The sequence below is a fragment of the Sceloporus occidentalis genome, unplaced genomic scaffold, assembly GCF_023333645.1.
Source record: "Sceloporus occidentalis isolate IW3139 unplaced genomic scaffold, rSceOcc1.0.p SCAF_3, whole genome shotgun sequence".
NCBI lineage: Eukaryota > Metazoa > Chordata > Lepidosauria > Squamata > Phrynosomatidae > Sceloporus > Sceloporus occidentalis.
Genome location: NW_028316983.1, coordinates 241,349,346 through 241,373,431, shown reverse-complemented (window position 1 = coordinate 241,373,431; position 24,086 = coordinate 241,349,346). Strand labels below are relative to the sequence as shown.

The 24,086-nt window shown below is 39.8% G+C and overlaps 1 protein-coding gene across 4 annotated transcripts in view; it reads left to right on the top strand.

Annotated features, from left to right (window-relative positions):
• The window catches only part of LOC149317671 (protein FAM135B-like), a 190,782-nt gene that overhangs the window by 36,750 nt on the left and 129,946 nt on the right, over positions 1–24,086 (top strand). Inside the window, exon 1 of one of the 4 annotated variants that reach the window (XM_089518011.1) lies at positions 9,170–9,262. The exons of the other annotated variants lie outside the window; for them this stretch is intronic. The gene's annotated coding sequence lies outside the window, so the exon portion shown is untranslated. Of the gene's footprint in view, positions 1–9,169; positions 9,263–24,086 lie in introns of those variants that run through there. 4 annotated transcript variants of the gene reach the window in all.

Sequence of the window (24,086 nt, the reverse complement as noted above, 5' to 3'; positions counted from 1 at the left end):
TACCTTGCCCGGAAGCTGAAAGGCAGCCAGTGGAGAGATTTTAGAACCGGTGTAATATGGGCAGCTCTGGATGTGCCTGTGACTGGCCTGGCTGCCATGTTTTGTACCAGTTGAAGCTTCTGAACTTGGAACAAGGGTAGCCCCATGTAGAGTGCGTTGCAGAAGTTGAGTCAAGAGGTTACCAAAGCATGTACTACTGTTTCAAGATCTCCCTGCGCCAGGAAGGGATGCAGCTGATGTATCAGCCGAAGCTGATAGCAAGTGCTCCTGACCGTCACATCCACCTGAGCCGTCCGTTGGAGCGACGGGTCCAGGGGCACCCCCAAGCTGCAGACAAAGTCCTTCAGTGGAAGTGTGACCCCACCCAGAACTGGCTTACATAACACCATTCCCAGATTAGGGGCCTTTATTGCAAGTTTACCTGGATTGCAACTGAGTTTGTTTTCCCTCATCCAGTCAATTACCAAACTAAGACAGGCATTCAGAGGAGAGGCGCCATCCTTAGTCACTACATCAGTCTGAGACATAGATAAATATATTTGGGTGTCATCAGCGTACTGATAACACCCCATCCCATGCCTCCGGATTATCTCATCCAGCTGCTTCATGTAAATGTTGAACAGCATTGGGGACAGAATAGTGTAACACAGTAAACCACTATCTTAGGGATGAAAATAATACTCACAATTGTCCTCATCCTCAAAGAGGATGACATATTGAGGCACTTCACTTGGTGAAAAAAATGTTAACCATTCTGAAATCTTTCACATTTGGAGATTTATTTATTTTTGAGAAAGTTCTGTTTAAGTATTTTGTTGTTTCCTGTTCTGTGCCTCCATGTTGTTCCTGACTTATGGCAACCCTAAGGGGAACTTAACTCAGAGTTTTCTTGGCAAGTTTCTTCAGAAGGGGTTTGCCATTGCCATCATCTGAGGCTGAGATAGTGTGACTTGGCTAAATTCACGCCAAGGATTCATACCCTAGTCTCCAGAGTCATAGTCCTACTCTCAAATCACTGCATCCTACTGGCTCACCTGTTTAAGTATACATTCCTTTTTTTCCTCTTGCAGAGACATTATTATATCTTGCACAAAACCCACAGTTTCTAGGGGAAGCAATAGATTTGATATATCAAACTTAAGGATGGAAAGAATATTCAAAGATAATGGGGGTTGGGGGGGGTTGAAAAGCATGTTTTCTCTGTGTTGAGAAACATTGATGAGAAGAATAATCATAGATGGATAAGAATCTTTCCAGTTTGGAACTCATTTTGTACAACATTTGAGGGTGGTGGATATTTACTGCATAGGAAACAGCATTTTCTACACAGAAAATGTTGTTTTCTATTTAAAAAATTACTTTCTTTCTTTCTTTAAAAAAGGCATGTGTATATTCTGCAGATAGGCTTCAAAAACTGTGGTTTTCAATGATCCTATCATATCAAGAATAGAACAGCATAAAGTATTCTTTGCATCCTTCCAGAAGAAAATTAAAGAATTATATTATTATTCAAAACTAATTTGGTTTTTTTTCCTTCCTACAAAAAAAGTTTCTGCACAATAATTGCATTTTTTTAACTGAATGAATTTACACAAAAGGAAACTCTTCTAATCTCACCCAGCAAGAAAAGTAAAATAAAATCCAAAATCCAATGTGCAGGAAACCAATACCTTTATAAGGATCAAGTATAATTTCATAATATGAAGTTAAGCATATTTTGACCTGCCTAGATTACTAGACTTCTTTCTTTTCCTATTGATGGAGGGTCTTCCATTTACCAGAGATCACATTTCATGAATGATGCTAAGAAATGCACATGTTTTAATTACAAGGTACACTGAATTTCTCAGATCATGAATGGGCTGGTAAACAAATTTGCAAATCATATCAATTATAGGCTTATAAATATTTAAGCTTCAGAGTATCTTGAGCTATGAGCTGTAAGAACCCCAGTGTTTGTTGTTGTTGCTGCTGTTGTTTTTCCTGGAAGGAAGTAACTGCATTGTGGAGAACAATGGAATATGCATTATGCCATATCCACTTGCTGGGAGGAGTTGTGACTAGTACTGGCCATTTAGAATATCAGGCAGAGGTCTTTATGGTTGGAAATCAAATGGTAATGCCAGATGTGTATAATCCCAAGGAATGCTTTGTGTGCTCAGAACTCAGTGCATTTCATTTTATTTTAAAAAGAGCAAGTGTTAGTTGGGATCCGAGTGTAAGGTGGGATCCAAGATTTCAATTGCTCTAGATTCATAGTGTTGGAAAGTATCTCAAGGGACATCCAATCTGATCCCCTGCCTTGCAGGCATCCACAGCTAAGGCATCCTAGAGGGGTCTGTCTAGACTTCATTTAAAAACCTCCAGTAGAGGAGAGTCTGCCATCTTCTGAAATAGGCTATTCCATGATTAACAGGAAATTATTCCCAATGTTTAGTCAGAATCTCCTGTCTTGCAATTTTTGTGTATGTAGTCTCTGTGTAATCAAATTGTTTCTCGTTGTTCTTGTGTGCCTTCAAGTCATTTCTGACTTATGACAATCCTAAAGCAAGTCTATCATGAGGGTTTTTTTTTTTTTTTGCATGTTTCTTCAGAGGGCTTTGCCATTGCCATGCTCTGAGGCTGAGAGTGTGTGACTTGTCTAAGGTCACCCATTAGCCAAGCCAGGATTCAAACCCCTGTTCCCCAGAGTCCCAGTCCAATGCTGAAACCACTACACCAGTAGTTCAGTATGAAGTTCAGTATGAAGCAGTATATAAATGAAGCTGCTGTTGCTACACCGTGCTGGCTCTCTAATCAAATTGTAGTCCCACCCAATGTTAATTAGAGAAGTCTTCCTCCTCATTACCCACTTAAGCTTGTGGGAAAGATTGTAGATGTATTTTGCTTCACATTGGTACTCTGAGTTTGTTTCATCCAAGAAGTATTAATGAACTTGATAAACTTTGTGTCTAGATAGGAATCAATATTAATAATTAATAATAGGAATGTAGTATTCTATGTGTAAGACTGCAAGTTTAGTAGACTGCACTGTCATTCATACTATGACAATGATGAGGGGAAGGGAATAAGGGCATCATTACAGACAGTCAGATCTGGATCTGGAAACTGAATCCTGCTTGGTTAATAAAGTTACAACCTGGGTAATCCATCAGAGACACAAGGACTGCTAACACATTCTCAATCAACAAAGTGATCATTTTGAGCTAAAATTAGACCAGAGGTTGTATGCTTTGTATCTTAATTAAAACAAAGCCCTCTTTATCAATTAGCCCTGACAAGTATGTGCAGACATTTGCTTGCCAACATAATCCCTTACTCCCCTTTTGATTAGTAAATGGGATTACATTAAAATTGATTCTCTTTCCGTGGTCCATTTGTACGCTCTTCCTCTATTCAATTAGACTACTGGCCTGGTGCCACTCTGTGACTCCCGCATCAGGATGGCAAAATCACTCCTGTAATTATGCTTTGTCTTGTTTTTCACTTACCACATACTGCTGGTTTATCAGAATGGGATGCAGAAACTTAACATCTGAATGAGATCTCAAGATGCACATCTTCATCCACCATCCTTCATAGACACTTTGATCCACTTGTGTAATACTCTTGGGCTGCCGCCTGACTGCAGAAGTAATGCCATTTGAAAACACTTTAACTGCCATGTCTCAATGCTACAGAATCCCAGGATGTGTAGTTTATTGTGGAACCAGAACAGGCTAAATATCTCACAAAACTACAAATCCCAGAATTTCATAGCATGGCTGTGGCATTACGTTTACTGTGTAGATGCAGCCCTAGTCAAATGAGGAATAACATTTGCTTTCATAGAGTTGAGGGCTCCAAGAATCCTTTGACTTCACTGCTGACTCTATCCTAGACCTATGTTCTCCATCCAAGGTCCCTCAGGCCAGATACTGAAGCTAGTATTAAGTGATACATGACTGTTAACTTGTGCATTAGGCAAAAGAAAACCCAACCCTCACCAAGCAAACAACCCAAACCCAAACCCAAAATGCACAACTTATAGGATGAGTGATGTCTGGCTTGACAGCAGTACAGGTGATAAAAGCTGTATGGTTTTAGTAGAGTAAATCATGAGTAAACAGTAAGAGATATAAAGAAACCGTCTAGTATCTTTGAGAATGCCTGAGAAAAAGAATGTTTTGTTATTCTCAAATTGCTACAAGGTTACTCTACAGTTCTTCAACAATGAAAGATGGTTGGACTAGATTGCCCTTGCAATCTTGTTGAACTCTATGATTCTATCAGTGTTCCACTATGTATATATACAGTCGGCCCTTCTTATACACGGATTTTTTATATACGGACTTAAGCATGCACAGTATGAAAATGTTCAAAAAAGTATAAATTTCAAATATCAAACCTTGATTTTCCATTTTTTATAAGGGACACCATTTTGCTGTGTCGTTATATTTAATGGGACTTGAGCATCCACAGATTTTGTTATACATGGGGAATCTTGGAACCAAACCCCAGCATATAACTAGGGTCCACTGTACATATATATCATCATCACTTGAATTGCTACAAACAGAATTGAAATGGGGCAAAGTCCAGCTTTGCTTTGATTCTTCTTGAACCCACTCAGTCCTCTTCTGTCTTTCCCACCTTTTCTTGCTTTGGGCAGGGGGAGGGAGGCCTCATTCTTTTTGAAAGACAAAGCTTTTATACACACACACACACACACACACACACACACACACACACACACTACCACCAAGGAGCGAAAAGGGCTAGTAGGTGGTTCTTTAAGTTTTAAGCTGAATGATCAGAGAATTCTTTGAAGACTTCCTAAAGCATCCCATTTTAAGAAGGAATGCATTGTCAAGGTGTGTGTGTGTGTGTGTGTGTGTGTGTGTTTGTGTGTATTTATTTATTTATTTATTTACTAACTTACAATGCCTGATCAATCCAGAAACTTCATACTGACTAAAACATACAATGGGCAGCATCTGTATGTTCAGATCCTGGAGAAGCATTTAAGGTCTAAGTTCACACTGACCTAAGTAGCTCACTGGTCAGAGAATTTCAGGCAGAAACCCTAGCATCTGTAAGAAAGATTTCTGAAATCATTCTAAACAAGAAGATTTCAGCTCTATTCAGATGACATCAGGTGAAATATGTAGAAGTCTGCATCTATCTTGTTCCCAGAACCGTGGAAAAGGCAATTGCACAAAATATGCATCATCACCTGTCTCTTTCCTACACAACTTTGAGAGGTAGGCTATGCAGAAAGGCAGCAACTGGCTGGTCACCAGCTGAGTTTTATGGCTGATGATGTGATTTCATGCTGTTTTCCAATTTTGGATAAACACATTCCCATGTTAATAGGTCCATATACATTGTCTGAATTGGGCTACACCAAAGCATTTATGGACCTATTCTAACCAGAGAAATTGTGTGTGTGTGTGTGTGTGTGTGTGTGTGTGTGTGTGTGTGTGTTTCAAAAGCCACTTTTTTCATTCATTTTTGCTTTAATTATCTTTGCTTTATGTTTTGTATGAATTTCAGTGTAGGCCCATCCTATTTGTTTGTTTGTTTCAGCAATGCATTTGAACAATATTTTAATGTGAACTAGCTTCATTCACCTCCCAAGGGATAATATACAACCTGGAATGTAGTTGCTTTTTTCATCAATTGGATAATACAACCCTTGTAGGATGAAGGGTAACACTGCACAATTGAACCAAGGTAAAAACAATGTGCTACTTAATACACAACCAAATCTGTATTGCTTCCATGCACAATGGGAAATTAACAACTATGTGCAATCAACAAATGCCCATCATGCACATCCATGAACAAATCCATGCCTTGGATACCATATTTCTTTGAATACCTTACTTTGCGAAAAGCATGCACAATTTGTGGATTTTGCATGCAATTTATGCCATTTTGCATGCACAATGAAAAATGGCATAATTTGAGGATACCAAAGGTCCCTCAAAATATTGGGACCTGGGTCATTTGCAGCAATTGAACCATTAAAACACACCCTGATCACACTACCTATCATCCTTATCATTTAATAGGTGGAACTATATGGGCATATTTTGTCACATCAGGATATTATCAGACAGTTGTTGGGCCTCTGTGATATGGCACAGCCCAATGCTGACATCAGTCCTGACTACCACCATCCCAAGTGTGTGGTTCTTTGGGCAACTCAACATTTAAATTTCTCACAGTGCCTCAGGGCAATATTAGATCAGGAGAACTGGGGTCTGGAAACCATATCCTAAGCGGAATGGCTTAGGAAATTGAGAATGTTTGCATGGGAAGAGAAGACTGAGAGGTGATAGGATATACACTTCTAAATATTTGAATGAATGCCATGTTGGAGGTGGAACAAGATGGAAACATACTGCTCTGGAGACTAAAATACAAACCAATGGTTTCACATTGAAAGAAAAGAAATGCCACCTAAGCATTAGAAAGAACGTCCTGACAGTAAGAGTTGTTTCACAGTGGTATGGTGGATTCATCTTCTTTGGGGGAATTTAAATAGAAGTGTATCATTCATTTATTTCATTTCTAGGGCACTTTTCTCCCAGAAAAAGACAACAAGGCAGCTCACAAATATTGAATGACTATCTCTTGGAAGGACTTTGCCAGTGTGCCTGCATGGCAAGTGTTTGGAATGGATGGCCCTTGTGGTCTCTTCTAACCCCATGACTCTATAATTCTAATTGTGGACAATTAAAATAGTGAACATTTTTCAAGTCTTTGCTAGAGGTCTACTGGCGAAAGAGATGTCAATGTTTCTCACTGCTGCCTTCTGTCATCCATGCTAGCAAACAAAAAGCTCACTGGGGGTGCATCTACACTGTAGAAATATTGCAGTTTGACTTTGGACCTTACCTCACAGGGGTTCCAGGCACGGGATGAGAACAGAACTAAAGGGCCGGGAATGAGTGGGGAACGAGTGAGGGACACATTTTACTGGACACAGAAGTCCCCATTCCTTTCCATTTCCTTCCCTTTCCTTCCTAATCCATCCCAAAGGATGCGATTTTTGAGAACTGTTCAGAACAGTCCTGTGTGCAATAAAATGTGTTCCCCACTCGTTTTATTTCCTTCCCAGCACCTTTTGGACTGTTAAGGAGCCCTGTGCGGTAAAGTCCATTGACACCACTTTAACTGCCATGGCTCCATCCTACAGAATTCTGGGATCTGTAGTTTTGTGAGGCACCAGCACTCTTTGGCAGAAAAGACTAAAGGCCTTGTAAACTGCAAATCCCAGGATTCCATAGGATGGAGATACAGCACTTAAAGTGGTATCAAATGTCATTATTTTCACAGTATAGATGCACCCTAAGAATGGGACACAATTCATTTGGCTCCGGGGCTATTTCAAGCATGGAACAGTGTAGGCCCATCCTCTTTGTTTCCTACCCAGAGATTGGAAACTTGGTTGAAAATGGTTGATACGTTTCTTTAATTCCTAGCAAGTTAAACAAATCTGCATTTATGTTTAAATGGAGAAATGTAACTATTACATTTATATAAAATTGCCATTTTAATGTCAATTCAGTGTCTGGACTAAAAGCCTTACAAGAATGAAGCTAAAAAATGCCACCCACGATTATTATTATTTTACTATATTATTTCTTATGTTCATGCATATCCCAGCAAAAGTTCGAGGGTCTTGAGGTTCAAAAACCAGTACTCTGAATTCAAATCTACATCCTCTATAAGGTACAGAAAGACCACCTAGATTTAAGGGAGACCACCTCCCTTCTAAGCTGCATTTATTGTTTTAGAAGTGTTTAACCTTGAAATGAAACACTGCTTTAAAAAAAAAAAAAGTTGGCTCTTTAACACTGTCTACAATTTAATTCATTAATATAATAATCAGTGACTTCATTCTGGAATTCCAATGTCAATCAGTTCCTTCAGTTAAAAACAAAATTTAATTAAACTTTGTCAGAAAATTTCTAACTTAATCACTCCATTGATTTTAACTTGTTAGTTTCCATCTCCAACTTGGTCTATTGTGACCACAACCTAATTTTATTACAAAAATATTATTTTTCTTATTACAAAGAGCAATGAACAATGACATAACACAAATAAAGTGAGATGGAACCTAAGAGAATCTGCAAGTGTTTTGTTGAGCATTTAAACACTGCAAGACTCACATGATTATACCTAATGCTTGGAAAATGTACTTTTGGGCAGCATAACTCTTTGGATTCCTCCACCACTACAACAGGATTCTGGTAGTTATAGTGCAAAGATTTTTCAATCTTTGACTGTCCACATTTGTATCTTATTCCCAAAGGGTTGTTGCTGCCATTGTTGCGTGTCTTAAAATGGTTTGATTTATGTTTTCACTAAGGCAAACTAATCATGAGGTTTTCATCAAAAGATATGTTCAGAGGCGTTTGCCATTGCCTTCCTCTGAGATTGAGAGAGTGTGACTTGCCCAGGGCATCAAGTGGGTTTCCATGGCTGAATGGGGATTTGAACCCTGGTCTTCCAGAGTCGTACTCCAGCACTCAAACCTGGTGACTCTCTTTGGTCCTGGTGTTAGGCAGATTGAGGTAGGGAAGAAGTAGCAACCTTATTCCCACTGTTTATTCTTAACACCTTGGACTTTCTCATGTTTTTGAAGATTGAGCATAGCACATTCTAAACCTCCTCAATTGGTCTCTGGCCCACAAGACCAAATCTTTTCCTTTTCCAAATCTCAAAAGCACCTCCTTAAAATTTGGATATTTCAGAGTACAATTACTGCTTCCACTGATTCAATACCTCTGTTGGATTATACCCATTGAAATTTTCTTGCTGTCTCTTCAAGACTGAATGTGGCAATCTCTGGTTAGGGCATCTCTCTGGCCCTGAGTGCCATCAGGTATAATCGAAAAGCCACACTCCATTCCATGGAAGACCATGTTCTCAAAAGGGCTGGTGACCTTGAATGTATTCCAGTGCCCCTACCACCATAATCCATGGAACAGGTGGAAATTTATGTCCCATTTCTGTTGCAGGTAAAATTCAGTGCTATATAACATGTTGCGGAGCCAACGTGGTATAGTGGTTTGAGTGTCGGACTACAACTTCCTGCTTGACTGTGTAAACCCAGTGGGTGGCCTTGGGCAAGTCACACTCTCTCAGCTTCAAGAGACAGCAATGGAAAAGCTCCTCTGAACAAATCTTGCCAAGGAAACCACATGACAGGTTTTCCTTAGGGTCACCATAAGTGGGAAACTTCAGCAATCACACCATGCTGCAGGTAGGAAGAACCTTCTGAATATTCTTCTGAAAACGTAATTTGCTAAAGAGGGCTTGACAAGACCATGCATTATCAGACAGAGCTGGCTGTAACCTGGCTTTCCTTTTATCTATCAACCTCCAGAGGGGATCTGAAAATAGTTTAAAAAGCTGAGGATATTGCTGATTTTTTTCTCTCTTCAACAATCCTTTTCTTCTTCTTTTTTGTATGAGTGTCTGTATGAGCATCAGAGCAGAATTGTTGACAGCAAGGATCAGAACATCCTCTTGGTATAAGCCATTCTGCAGGGCTGTGTTCCAGCTGTTTGTCGCTTGGTAGGTTTTATATTCAAGCAGCAGACGTTAATTCCATTAATTACCATAGAATGGGGGTCAGGCGAGGTACTAGCAATGATGTTCATGTATGTTTTGCATAATCTGTGGCTGCGTTTCAGCTGCACTTAGTTCATGTGTTGTTTGCAAAATGTAGGGAAGACAAAATGTTCAGAAACCAGGCTAAATGTACATTCTCAGTTATTAAGCACTCTCAATGTGAGGCTGTCCTTGATGTTTGGATGGGAGCTTTGGCAGCTGTGGGAAGGTACAAATAATAAGGCTGGAATTCAGTAAAGGACATATGTGTACAGAGGTGGACTTACATTTGCAGGAAATAGAATCTAGCAGTTTTGCGGCACCTGTATTTAGCAAAAGGCTACTGTTATTTTACTACATGAGAGAGTCAATAATGTGACCATAGCACATTGAGACTAATGCACATCAGGACTGATGTACATCCAGAGCAACGCACATTGGGACTGATGTACAATGTATAATGGGCACTGATGCACACTGGGTGCTCCCAATGATCATCCAGATGTGGGCTGCATCCACACTGCTGAAACAATCTGATTTGACACTGCTTTAACTGTCATGGCTCAATACTTTGGAATTCTGGGAATTGTAGTATGTTGTGGCACCAGAGCTTTGCAGAATTCCATAGCATTAAGCAATGGCAGTTAAAGTGGTGTCAAACTGAATTATTTCTGCTGTGTGGATGGACCAAATGGCTAGGGAGTGCTGGTGTCCTGATACACATCTTCACAATTTACTGGAAATATTCTGCCGCATCTGTGCTAGATAGCAAGGTATGCATAAAGTTTTGCAACATAGAGAATGAATGATTTCAATTTGATTTTCCTATGTTGTGGGACAAATCAAATTTCTTTCCACTGTGTTCTCTCCATATTGCCAGAAATGATTTTGTGCACATTATTTTTCAGTACAAATCTCACTGGTTTTGTATTAAAAACACATCGACTGAGCAGGAAATAGTCTTTTCCCATGTCGGTGAAAAAATGTGGGGTCATGCAGGCAAAACATTTCATTTTCTATGAGACAAAAAAACCCATGGATATTTATGCGCCTAATTCCCCAGAATACTTTGGAAAGTGCAAATGTCAAAAGAAAACCATTGTAGAGATCTCACTGCTGTTATTCCTCCCATTGGGGTTTCTCAAATGTAGAGAAGCTCTTTTCTTGACCAGGACAGGCATTGCAACAACTATTCCTTCTGTCCCTAATCTGAAGTGATTGCTTGATCCTCAGATTTCAAGAGGTGGGTTTTTCCCATACATCTTACTCATGCCTCAAAATCTGTGCAGTGATCCTAATAGTGTGTGAGCAGAAATTACTTTGCCTGAGGTTCACCAGTTCATCATGGCTTGGGTCCAACTTAACTTTGAGTTGGTCTCCTCCTCCGTGTCTCCCCATTGAGAGCTCTGGGTGTTTGTAATGCATAATTTTAGCTTTACAATTCTAACTGCAGCTTCTGTCTCATCTTGAGTGAGCAAATTCTAAAAATAGTTTTTTTGGTTGTTTTTGACAGCTCTGTCAGCTCAAGGCATTCTGCTAACTGAGGCAAACACTAAAATTATTCCCCTCCATCCACACAGATGCTGGGCACTTAAGTACATGGAATGGGGTAGTGTTTAGGACATTCAGGGCAGGCTGTGTGACTGACATAGTAGGCACAACCCACCCATAGAAAGGAACAGAAGGGGAGGGCAGAACAAGCATCCCGGGTGTAGTGTTTCTCCCAGCAATTGCCACTAGAAGTAGTTGCCTTACTCTGCCTAAAAACAGGACCAGCCCAACTTGTGCCTGTGTTGACTGTTGAGCAATAAGAGGTATCAAAAGAAGATATGTCCAAACATGTCAAGTTTATGTCCCACAATCATTTTTATTCTGTTAAATTCACTCTCAGCATTATATAGTGCTGAAAAATCATTTAAGAGTGGGAGAGAAGATGCCATTTCTTGTGAAGTTTTGTGGGATAATACGCCATACTCTCCTACTCTTCTACATATCCTCCTACTCTACTTAGGGAGCATACCACTCCACTGACTGTGTTTCCAGGCACATTTCAAAGGGCCGATTATGACCTATCTGATCCTATTACAGTCTGGGTTTAGGTGAACTGAAGGACAATACTCTCCTCTAGCTGGATTTGGAGATCTTCAGGGAGGCCTTCTCTCTGACCCATCACCCTTGCAGGGATTCTAGAGAGAGCACTGGAGAGGGCGTCCTTGGTAGCTGTTCCCAGGTTCTGGAACATTTTCCTTTCCTAGAGAAGCTAGATTGGCTTCTTAAATTAATTTGTTTTATTTATATACCGCTATTCCAAACATCATAGCGGTGAACAGCAAGTAAGCTAATTAGCAAGTAAGCTAATTTGCCCCCAACAGTCTGGGTACTCATTTTAGCGACCTCGGAAGGATGCAAGCCTGAGTCGAGCTTGGGCCCTTTTGCTGGTCTTGAACTCGCAACCTTGTGGTCTTGAGTGAATGGCTGCAGTACAGGCATTTAACCACTGCGCCACCAGGGCTCCCTATGGACTTGGACTATTTTTTTTGCCGGGGAAAAGACATTTTAATAATGGGCTGCATTGACTGCATTTGTTGCTTTTTAATGGCTATGTTTTTCAATTATTTTTTAATTCTAATGATATTTTGATGATATTTTATTTAAGATTTTTGTGATGTGAACTCTTATCTGTATCTGTTTCAGTTTTTGTAAGACACCATGCAGCCTAGACAAGGGGAAAATAGATTTGTCAGTTGTTGTTGTTTTTAAATCCCTCATCCTCCTTCCTATCATCATCATCTTAAAAGATTGAGAGTCCCAGGAAGATAAGCTGGAAAACTGGAGCAGAATGATCATAACTATTATAACAACCACTTGTACCATTACAATAATTACTAAAGGGTGCATAGCTTTTATTCCCATTCCTTGTCTTCTTTCCTTCAAGGCTATATCATAAATGATGTTAATATGCCCAATGGTTATTAATTCTATTTTTTAAAGGTGTCAATATTCCCTTTGCCTCCCACTCTTTCCAGCACGTTATTCTTATTCTCCAGTCTTCCAGTTTGTTTTGTTATGACTCTCAGTCTGCTCCACTCTGCCCAAGAAAACCTAATGCTCCCCAATGTGCTGAAGGGTAGATACATGGGCCTCAAGTTGCTGGACCTTCTCTTCCAACAGGCCCCCAACTTGCACTTGCTCCAGATATAGCTAACCAATTCCTCCAGCAAGAACACAAACATACCACTGCTCTTGCAGGTGACTGCAGTAGCTCCTTCACCATCCATATTCAGGAGTCTTAAGTAGGCACTGAAACAAAACTCAGGGCTTCCCACACCAAACCCTCTTGCTAAATGCCCCTGCAAAACACCTGTTGGCTGTGCCTGTTAAATGAGCTCTTGTTTATCAAGCTCCAGGGACTACATCTGAAGCTCCTCTCCTAACGAAGTCTTTGACTCACTTCCTCTGAGCAAATGCCTTGCCTCCCTTAGATCATGTGCTCATGACTGGGACCTAGACACAAAGGATCTGGACCTAAACACAAAAGAGGAATAGAACACAATAAGCAAGATATTGTGCTTGTTGCTGGCTGGAGGGAACTAGATGCACCATCATCCTGCTTGCCAGCTCCACAGAACTCATTCAGTAGATGTGGTTTCCTGACTTCTGAACAGATTTTTTTTTTTTGCAGGGTTGGACTAGGAGACAGATTGTAGCAATATCACTGTAGCTATGTTTTCCGTGCAGGACTCAGCCTATAAACTTGAAGGGCAATGCAGGAGAATGATTTTTTTCCCACTTAACTGAGAACTTCTGATCAGGGCTATGAAGATTTTTACTAGAATCTTATATAAATTTAGAAGGATGAGAATGAAACTTTGACACTCTGGCCTTGTTAAAACCAATTGATTTCATTTTTCGAGATCTCCTGAGTATATTGTAACTGCATGGGCAAGCAAAGAAAATAAACTCCCACAATGAGTAATACTGAGAAAGGGCTAAGATTAATCAAGAAGTCTTAATCCCAGCTTCCACATTAATAAGATCTTCCTGATTTGGATGACAGGATTGCTGATAATATTAGCTTTTAATTGATAGGTATCAAATATTTACCTACATTGTTAGGAACTGCTGGAGCAATCAATAATGCAACTCTTATCAAATGCAATGAGGGACCTAATTTGAGTGCTACTGGATTGAAAACACAACAAACTGCATTATTTAAAGAGAAATCCCCCCTTTGGGGAGGGGGCTTTGCTACCACAGCATAGAGTAAGAGCAGCAAAAGAGAAAGTTTGGAATGTCAGATTAAAATGATACAGGTTGGTATGTTATTCTTTGGCAGTGGTTCCCAACCTTCCTAATGCTGTGACCCTTTAATACAGTTCCTCATGAAATTATTTTCGTTGCTACTTCATAACTGTAATTAAATAGGTGTTTTCCAATGGCCTTAGGCGACCCCCATGAAAGGGTCATTCAACCCCCAAAGGGGTCCCGACCCACAGGTTGGGAACCACTGTTCTTTGGGGTTCCTCACTTATTGTCATTTTTTCTTGAAAATAACATTATAGTTTTACTAGGATGGGAATGCTCCTGTTGCCATTAGGGCAGGGTTAGGGAACTGCATTGGGGCCAGTTTTCATCCCTATGTCCCCACCTCTTGGGCCACACTGGCACACCAAAATCCCCAGACCCTCTACAAAATTTTTGAAAAAATATTTTTCCTATGGATCTTTTTACCCCTAAACTCCTCCCAAATGCTCAAAACTACTTTATGATGTATCCTTTTTGCTCCCTAATTGCTCTACATATATTAAAACTTGCCAGAGCCTCTAAAAATTAATTGAAAATCAGCTGAAAGTGACCAATATTACTTCTGGTTCTAATTTTGGCTATTTGTGGCCAAGTAGGGGTGGAGGTATTAAGATACATTTTAAAGGGTCAGAAGGTGCATGGATTGGGTTGGGGCTTGAGCCTTTTTGGGTTGCGAGTGATTAATTGCCTTGTTTCTATTTAATTTTTAAGGGGAATGCTGGGTTCATGAACTTCACTTGTGGGCCCTGAGTAGTACAATAGGGTGCATTCCTGTTGCATCTCTTACCTAAATTAGACTCCTTTGCTGCTCTGAAAAGCACTAGATCTGTCTCTTGCATAGGGATAGAAAGAATATTGAAAGAATATTTATAATGGTTGAAAAATGGTTTCCCAATTGTACAAAAGTCTGACAAGGAGCGTTCTGGATGGATCTTTGCAACTCAGGATTTATTCTGCTCAAAAATAAATTCAAACAGTATCAATCAACTTGAAATTTAAAACAGCAGAAAAAAGTCACAGTCTAAAACATATTGAAACATATATTCACTTAAAACACTTTAAAACCATGTTCTGTACAAGCTGAATGAAATTATGAGACACCAGTTCCTCTAATAAAGCCATGTTTTAATATGATGTTGAAATAGGCTTGAAAAAAGTCTGACTGAGCATAGGCTAGAACATATTTGAAGACCTACTCTGTTGCAGTGCAGGCAGCAAAGAAAGTATTTGCACCATTGCATCTGAAAGGAGCAATCCTGTGGAACTGTTTCAAGTGGTCAGAGGTTTATTTAACATTGGTGCCCAACAGCCCACTGCAAATAATTTGCATGGCACTTTGCAGATAAAGTCATTCAGATCCATTCTGACCTGGATGCTGTAGCTGATAATTTTCCAGTGGATGTTACCTTGGCTTTTATCTGTCTAGTGTTACTAGATACTTTTCAGTTTGTGAAGCCTGAGGATGAGGACAGGATCCTTGGAGAGATGAAACCCTTCCACATGTGTGCTAGACCATTACCCTTCCTTGCCTATCAAACAGGCCAGAGGGTGAAGAGAGCATTCCAACTTGCCAGAAGGAGGCAGTTATGAGGGCTTTGCTGATAAAATCATCCCTGAATCCCTCTATAATGGATAATTATAGAGTCCAGTGTCCAACCTACATTTTGGGCTAATATATCAGAGTGTGTAGTGGCCTCCCAACTCCAGGGGATTCTGCATTAAACTGATTATCTAGCTCCATTTCAATCTGTTTTCAGTCATGGACAATATAAGAAGGTCCTCAATCTGGAGTGGTGCTTCTTCAAGATAGGCCTCTGATCCAACATGTTGCATTTCATTATGCTCTTTAAATCTAAGCAGAACAACTTTTTTCATTTGTAAGCGCGCGCGCGTGTGTGTGTGTGTGTGTGTGTGTGTGTGTGTGTGTAGTTGGGCTGCCTTTATTTCTGATGAGCAACTTTCCATATGAACATGAAATCTCAAACGGTATAGTCACAGTGTGACTGAATGGATTTTTAGAATCCTGAAAGATTCTAGTAGGAGCTGGAAAGTTGTGCAGATGTATATCTTGTTGTTTTGTAACATATGTGAACCAAAGCCCTCTGTCTTAGAAATAGCTTGTGTGCAGTGTTGTCTTCAGCTGCATGGAAAGAACTGGTTCAACAGGCACTGCACTGGTGCATACCTGTCCAGATACCTGCTGGTTCCATCATTCAGGTCAGAAGTTATGTTCCCAGCCTCATTGGGGGGTGGGGCAGCATGATTCATTTTCCCTGCTCACACCAACTGCACTTTCTCTCCAGTAACCTCAGAGATGTGGTACAATGTGTTCAAGATAACTGTGGATATTCCAAAGATAACTGAATGTTTATTAATGGAATGAGATGATACATATTGATGGCAACATTGGTAGCATGGAGGAGAGAGAAAATTAAGGTATTTGTTCCAGTGCTATGGGAAATATATTTGTTGTGCAGTGGGTTGTGAACAATCCTTTATTGCTAATGAATGTTAGAAGTGCTGGATAATTTTCTTTGCAGTTTTTGCATTTGCTGGTTTATGTCTCTTGGCCTGGTAAAGGTGATGATGGTGTTGAAAGTAACAGAGATTTAAATGATGCAAATCAAAGGACTCTGTGAACTTTAAAACTGCTTATCCCCAGCTGTGAAAAAGTGTTGTCTTTTAATAGCTACATTTATTTTATGCAAAAAAGAAAGGAAAGGAAAGGAGGAAGCTGTCTAGTAGCACCTTTATGACAGGATTTGTGTGTGTGTGTGAATTTTAATCTATTTCTTGAATAGCATAGGAGTACATTCTTCAAGCCACAGGTATATACGCACATTGCATAGTTATGGGGATGTGATCCACCTTTTAATTGCATCATGAAAACTGTATTCCAACACAGGCTGAATGGCCATCTGTTGACAGTGCTTTGATTGTTTCTTCCTGCATGGCAGAATGAAGTTGGACTGGATGGTCCTTGGAGTCTCTTCTATGACTCTATAGAAGTGACTCTATAGAAATCTGAAGAAGTGGACTGACATCAGCAGAAACTTATGCTAAAATTAATTAGTTATGGCACTGCTCCCTCACCCAATTTCTTTTCTTTCTATACTGCAACATACTCATAAAGCTGTCTCACAAAAAATGGATTCTTTGTTTGTATCTACAATAAGCAGACCAAGAAATGACTGTGGTGCCATCCTATGGAATCCTGGGATTTGTAGTAATCATATTTTTCCATGAGGGAGTAAATTCATCTGAACTATAGCACTGGTGCTCTTTTAGAACAGAACTCTAATGACATTACCAAAAAAACAATTCCCAGGATTCCATAGGATGAGCCCATGAGAGTTTGATTGGTATCAGACAACAATACAAGTGAAGTGTAGATACTTTCAGACATAAAACCTGAGAGGTCTTTAGATTTATTTTATTTGCTCGCTGATTATGGTCTGTATTTTTCTTTGTTGTTCTTGTTGTTATATATTCTTTTTAATCTTGATTCTATTGTATTTCAAATTCCTGTGGTGGCAATAAATGTTTTTGCTTGTCTTCCCTGGTGAATGACTGTTTGCCCCCTTTTGATGCATACAGTTTCAAAATGTTACAGGCTAAGAAGTGGTGGGATTTATTTCCTTCCTGCCTTCCTTCTTGTCCTCTGTGGCTCATATGCAAATCTAAAAAGACTTAAGAAAAAATAATTACTCAAAACTGTGTGCAGATCTTCACTAGAAGATTAATTGTAATCCCAGTAGGGACATGCAAAGTTTGTCTGAGATAGTTTGCTCACAATGTTGGAATTCTTTTTGTCCCTCTAGAAAAAAAACTTTAGATGTTTTTCTGCTTCTAAATGTACATCCATTTTTGCTTTAAGTGAAGCCCAGAAACAGTGTAAACCTCACAGACCCAATTCATCTCTGGAACTCCTTCAGACCACATCTTTGCTGTGGTTTCAGTTGCTGCTACAGATAAATCTAACTGCTGGGAGCATAATTCCGCAGAGAAACAAGGTCCAAGCTCTCTCTGCACCATGCTTTCCAGTACAATAGCTGATAATAATTTTGCTAATAGAAAACCAGCATGTGAGAACCAACATGGAGTAGTGGTTTGAATGTTGTACTAGGACTCTTGGAAACCAGGGCTACATCTACAGTGCAGAATTAATGTAGTTTGACACCACTTTAAATGCCATGATTCACTGATTTGGAACGGTGGGATTTGTAGTTATGTGAGACATTTAGTCTTCTCTGTAAGAGAGCCCTAGTGTCACAACAAACTACAAATCCCAACATTCCATAGGATGACAGTTAAACTGATGTCAAACTGCGTTGATTCTGCACTGTAGCAACAGCCCAAAACTCAGATCCTTACTTAGCTAAAGAAACCTACTGAGTAGTCTTGGGCAAGTCATTCGGCAAGTCATTCTTTCTCACTCTGAACAAATCCTGCCAAGAAAACCTCATGCTAGATTAAATTAAAGACTGCCATGTTGAAAAAGAAATGAAGGTGCACAGCAGCCACAGCTGCAGCAGTACTAGAAGAATGGAGTGATCCCTGACAGATTCAGCAGTGAAAGTCATTTTGGAAGTTGTTTACACTGGTCTAAAGAGTTTATAAGACTAGGGAGATCCTGTGGGAAAACGGGAGTTTAACAGCAGTTAAACAAGATTCAAATTTAAACAAAACTTGCAAATTTGGCTGGTTTATCACATTAGGGGACTGCCCAGATGAAATAATGCAAAGTTAATCGGAAGGCAAAGCAGAGAAAAATGGCAGCTTTTTTACTTTCGGGTTGTTGTTTTCTCTGCTTTGCATTTGGATTAACTTTGTGTTATTTAATGTTAACAGTGACGTTGTGTGATAAACTTTGAGCATTTCTGGGTTTTCTCTAATTTAAATCTTGTTTAACTCCCGTTTTCCTGTGGGATCTCCCTAGTGTGATAAACTCATAAGTATTATTAGATGGAAAGCCCCCCCCCAAAAAAAACCTACATTTTGCTAGTCTTTTTTTTGGGGGGGGGGGTCTCCTTCAACATTTCAAAATTTTGCCTGACTAGGAACTGCCCATATTTGCTTTAAATTCTCTTCACAGAAAATGTTTGGTGGCTCAAACATCATTTTTTAAAAGAATTCAAACAAAGGCAACACTCAGATGCTTAAGGAAATGAGTAAAACCAGCCTTACCTTGCAGTGAGATACAAACATAAAATCATAAAGTTGGAAGAGACGTCAAGGGCCATCTTGTCTAAGCCCCTGCCAGGCAGGACCAAACTATCAAAGAACTCCTGGCAGATGGGCATCTAGCCTCTGCTTAAAAACCTTCAAAGAAGGAGATTCCACCACTCTCCGAGGCAGTAGCATCTTCTACTGTCAAACAGCTTTTATTGTCAGAAAGTTCTTCCTAATGATGAAGTGGAATGTCTTTTCCTATAGTTTGAATCCATTACTTCATGTCCTAGTCTCTGGAGCAGCAGAAAACAGGCTTGTTCCATCATCAGTATGACATCCCTTCTAATATTTAAATAAGGCTATCATATCACCTCTTAACCTTCTCTTCTCCAGGCTAAACATACCCAGCTCCATAAGCTGCTCCTTATGGAGGGTACGGTTTCTAGATGTTTCAAAAGTGTGGTCACAATCCTAATTGGTTCAGTTTAGGAGACAGGTGACAGCAGGGACTAGTGACTGAAGATTATGATGATAATCTGGTCTGTTTACTTTGGGCAGCATAATGCCTTTGGTTGGCACTAATCATTGTATGATCTCCAAATTGTGACCAAAAGTGTTCAGGATACTTTTATTTATTCATATAAAAATTGCTGTCCTGCTCTTCAAATACAAAACAAAGTTTTAGGTATGGCTACCTGAAGGATTACACTTTTTTTTGTTATGAACTCATTTAAATGGCAAAATCTTCGGTAGAGACCAGCTTGCAAATATAGCTAAAGAGTTTTGATGGACAGACAACATCATACATATAATACTGATGGGCATGCAGGAGTGCAAACTCCTGCTTTATTGAGTGAATTATTCTCTGAGCTGCAGTCACCTTTCAGTCTTGCATTAGGGATAGAAACAATATCCAAAAAAAATTTCAAAAAATATTGGGGGGAAAATGAGGGGGTAGCATCAAGAAACCCTGACAAGAATCCTGGACTAACAAACATATTTGTAGTTTGGGACTTATTTTGTGCAAAATTTGTATGTGGATATTTTGCACTGAAAACAGCTTTTTCTGCCTGGGGGACAGTGTTTTCTACACAGAAAATAATATTTATGTGTGCTGACCTTTAAGATAATATTTGCAAATAGATGATTTGCACTATGCAGGGACATTTCATTAAAAAAATGTACATGGTTGATTTGTACTGAAAACAGGTCTTTCTACCAGGAAGCAGGGTTTCTGTGCTTCCTGTGTTGTTGTTTTGTGCTTTCAAGTCATAGCATGGGGTTTTCTTAGCAGAGGGGGTTTGCCATTGCTATCCTCTGCAATTGAGAGAGTGTGACTTACCCAGGATTACTGAGTGGGTTTACATGTTCTAGCTGGGATTCAAATCCTGGTCTCAGCGTTGCAGCTCAATGCTCATTACTATGTCACTCTGGCTCTATTTTCTGTACAGAGAAAGCTGTTTCCCATGCAAAACAATGACATGCAAATTTTGCATGGAAAAGTCCTGAATTGGGAATAGGTTTCAAAAACTAAATGGTTTTCAAAGTCTTTCTTGGAGTGAGAAGAAAATTGCTAAAATTACTCACTGCTTCCTTTGAAAGGAAATTTAGCAAAGAATTACATCTTTGTCTTGCAGTTTTTAAGAAGGCTATGAAGAGACGTTTCTGCAAAATGGTCCTTTAAACTGTTTTAATGTGTATTGATTTCTTCATTTAATGTTTTACTGCTCAAAGAGTATTATACTGATGATTTTAATGGCTTCATTGTTCAGTCTGTTTTTAATGGTTTATTTATTAGATTTATATCCTGCCTTACCCCAATAACTGGGTATAAGGTGGCTTCCAGCATTATTAAGGAAAATTACTAGTGAGTATCAGAAGCCACTTTGAACTCTGTCTTTTAGTGTATTTCCACATGGCACAATAAAAACAGTATGATATCACTTTAATTTATATGGCTCCTATGGAATCTTGGGATTTGTACTTTTTCAATGAATTTATATTTTTCTGCATGAGAGTTCTAAAGCTAATGTTTAAAGAAGGGCACTCATCAAACTACAAATCCTTGAATTACAGATGATGGTGTCCTTATCAAACTGTGCAGTATGAAACTATTATTAGTGAAAAGGGAATAGAAATATAATAAATAAACAAGCAATAACAGGCAGCATGGTGTAGTGGTTTGAGTGTTGGTCTAGAACTCTGGCAGACCAGGATTTAAATCCCACTAAGCAATGAATATCCACTGGATGGCCTGAGGCAAGTCACAGTCTCTCACCCTAAGAGGAAAGCAATGACAAATCTCTTCTGAATAAATCTTTCCAAGAAAACTTTATTATAGGATTTCCACAGAACCACTGTAAGTTGGAAATGACTTGGAGACAGACATTACCAACAACAAAAATATAACTAAGAGTAGTTAATTGGTGTAGTTATTTGAACATCGGACTAGGGATCTTATCTCATGGACAAAAAAACCAACTACACCCCAATAGAATGCATCTGGGTTGCATGATGCAGGCAGGAATTATCGCATTTAATTTGCTTCCGATTCCACCAGATGAGTGCAGCCCAGCTGCATCCCGATTGCCAGGTGCACTTTGGAGACTGTTTTTCAACGCTGGGAGCTTTCTGACTTTGAAAAGCGGCCTCCAAAGCACCCTTGGGACCCGGGATGCAGCCAGGATGTACTTGCCTGGTGGGATCAGCAGCAAAGTAGGTGTGATAATTTCCACCTGCATCCTGAAACCTGGCTGTATCCCATTGGGGTGCAATTGTTTTGTTTGTTTGTTTGTTTGTTTTTTGTCCATGCAATAAGCAACTAGGACTCTGGAGTTAGAATCCCAGTTCTTCCCAGTAAACCCACTGAGTGACCCTGGGCAAGTCACTATCTCTCACCCTCAGATGATGGCAATGGCAGACCCCCTCTGAACAAACCTGCCAAGAAAACCTCATGGTAAGTTTGCCTTAGAGTCTCCATAAATTGGAAACAACTTGAAGGCACACAACAACAACTGCAAAATTGATTACATTTAAAATTAAAATGTTGCCATAAAACAGTATGCACCCACCCACACATATACACATATACATATATTCTGTGCCTCTGTTCTAGAAACACTGAAAATAAAATATACAGGAGATATTTAGAACACATATTCCTGTCTCACTGCCTCAGTTCCCCTCCTTAAGTGTCTAAAGTCCCACATTTCAATCTTTCATGGCCCTTTGCTTGCCAATTCAGAAGAAGCTGCTGTAACTACAGTCTCCTGAATTAAGGTTTGCACCACTGAACCGATGTGTTTTGTAGGATTGGATTACATGCCACACTGCAGATAGATACGTTTAGGCTTGAGGGCACTTTGAAATATATCTCTTCCCGGGTTGCAGGTTATCATGTTTGTTTTAATCTGGAACACAAAACAGATTGATTGCTTACAAGGAAAACATTCTGTTTGTGCACACCTCCCGGGGGGTTGGAATGCACTGCTGATCTTAATGGTAAATTCCAGTTCAATCTGGGAGCCTTTCAGGCTTTGCTGAATGACTAGGATTGCTCTCCCGCCCACTCCTGTCTTTCTGTTATGTCAGGTAAAGGTTCTGCCTATTTGTGATTCTAAACAGCAATTTCCACGCTTCTAGGCTGGGCCTGTGACATAAAACTGGGTGCATTTCACCTACTTGGTCATGCTTATACATCCTGATCATTGCTAGATCTTGGGGAAAGATTGCTGTTTTGGACTACAGCTTTCATAATCCCCCAGCCATAATGGACACCGATGAATGTTTGCTGCTTAACAATAACTGTATGTCCTGGTGAGTGCTGCAGCTTGGAAAAGTTATTACTTTTGATTACAGCTTCCAGAAGCCTCTGTTTACCATGGTTCCTGGCGATGCTGGCTGGGCCATTCTTGAGAATTGTACTTTAAAGCTATAACTTTTCCAGGTTTTTGGTGCATTTAGCTATGGCATGGTTTATTTTTCAATATCCAGACCTGTTATAATCTACGAAATTTCACTTACAACACGATCAGATCTCTTGAACTAATGTGTAAATCAGAATGCTATAGTCCTCAGTATTTCACGTCTCTCATTTTTGTGATACATTTTTCAGTTTACTACAGTAATGCATATAGTAATACATATAGAATACATATGTAATGTATATACAGTAGAAAACCCTCTCCATTGACGCCCCCTTGTCGTGAGGGAGAGGCTTGCGACACTAATGAAATTGTGAGCTATGCTGGGGGTGGTATAATAGCCACCGGTAGGGCCTCCCATGCCAGACAGGTCACAACCAAAGGGTCTGACCAAGAGTGTCAAAGGGCAGGATGGACTCTCCAGCCTTATGGCAACCATCCTAGGAGAAGGAAAACTCTAATCCCAAACCTGGGCAGATAGTGCTCGTCTAACCCTGTAAGGTCAACCATCTAAGAGAAGGAAACTCTAATCAAACCTACGACCCGAGGACCTCGCTGCTACCGTCCGTGCTTGTCAAGGCCTCAGCAGTCGAACCTCTGGTTTAAAGGGTGAGGCCAGTTCTATGCACGCTGCGCTCCACCAGAAAAAATCCATTGCACAGGCTGGAAGGATACATCCAACGTCATCAACGCGCTTGTAGAAAGTACGGATGAGTCCTTCCTGAATCTTCGTTCGTGAAGAAAAGCCAGAGAGAGAGAGAGAGAGAGAGAGAGAGAGAGAGAGATGAAAACATATAGAAAAATGCACATTTCAGGGTCAGCTTTGTTTTGAAGTGAGCCCTTTTGGAGAAATTATGTTTAGAAAGAGGCATTTCTTACAAAACACCATCATTTCTCTCCAGAGTTTTTACTAATTTGCAAATTAATAAGAAAGTGAAATATAAACAAATGTATGTAACATGGATATGTACAACAAATAGGCTGATTCCTCCCTCTCCATTTACTTGGCATGACACTCTCAGGGTGTGGTGAGCTAGATATGAAACGAATTAACTAAGTTGAGGAACAGATTGC